The following is a 1,448-nucleotide window of genomic DNA, read 5'->3' as shown; positions in this document are numbered from 1 at the left end:
CTATCATTAGGTGTGTCTCCATTAGTCTCCTCCTCACTATCATCATTTGTTCCTATACATCATACAAACACATCAACAGTAAACATTAATACAAACACTATGTATACCTTGAGTTTGTGTATCATTCTCTGATCCATTCCCACCTCCATTAGAAGTGTCTCCATTACCAACATGTCCAATACCAAAGGCACAGAATTTGTCACGTTCAATAGAACCATATCTGTTCCCTACACTGAAGGATCCTCCTTCAACTATACTGAACTGGTAAGCATTGGGAGACTTCAGTGGAGCTCTCACAAACTTGAGGCAACCAGTCTGACTAGTGTTCCTTAGATCCACACAATGTTGTAGCTCTATTACCAGTGGTTTTAATAGTGCCTTAGATACTGATATTGCATATACTGCACTCACTAGCACAGTACCTTTGGGTACCTTGAAATTACCACCAGCTAGTGCAGTAACAGCTACTTCAGTATCCTTGGACACTGCTCCTTGAGGACACTCTAATCTGAATCCATACTTCTCCCACTGGAGTGAGTGAGACCTGTCTCCTTGTAGGATAAAGAGCTTCTGTCCAGCTATAATGACACTAGAGTCTAGTGAATCTGAAACAATACAGACACATCATATCTAATACCACACACAATCATTCACATGTGTACATGACTACATGTACATGAATAATTTACCCATTGAGGGGATCAGGTAATTAAATTGTAGTCCAATGGAACTAGTCTCTTTGATGGATTGTTCCTCTAAGGATGTGACTCTCTCCTGTAGTTGTGACTTCTCCTTCATTAGTTTGGTTGTATACAATTCATTATCAAACACTTTAGCTCTAAGGTCTATAAATTAATGGAATATTAATAATTATTATTGATTGATGATGATACACTAACCAGTAATGATCTGTTTCTCATTCTGTGATTCTTCCTCTACTTGTGATGTCAGTTTGGCTATTACTTTGTCTTTCTCAGAAATGAGATTTTGATTGTCATCTACACAATAAACATATTCTCTCATCTAATACATGCTGTGTGTATAGTTAACTAACCAATAATGATCTGCTTCTCTTTGAGATATTGTTCCTTCTCCTCCTCCATATCAGCAACCTTGACTTTAAGTTTCTCGTAACCTTCTACAATAACAGAATATTCTCTCATCTACAATGTATGTATTGATTATATACTGACCAGTAATAATCTGTTTCTTCTCCTCTACTTGTGTCTTCTCTTCCAATATTTCAGTTATAAATACTTCATTATCGGCAACTTTGAGTTTCAGTTTCTCATAATCCTCTATACATTAATAAAATATTCTCTCATCTAATATTATGTACTGATGATACACTAACCAGTAATAATCTGTTTCTCTTCAATCAACTTTTCCTGTTCTTGTCTCATCTCTTCTAATACACTGCTCATAATATCATTACTATCATCACCTTT

Source organism: Amphimedon queenslandica, unplaced genomic scaffold, assembly GCF_000090795.2.
Source record: "Amphimedon queenslandica unplaced genomic scaffold, v1.1 AMPQUscaffold_12858, whole genome shotgun sequence".
In the NCBI taxonomy this organism is placed as follows: domain Eukaryota; kingdom Metazoa; phylum Porifera; class Demospongiae; order Haplosclerida; family Niphatidae; genus Amphimedon; species Amphimedon queenslandica.
This window is presented reverse-complemented; position numbering follows the sequence as displayed.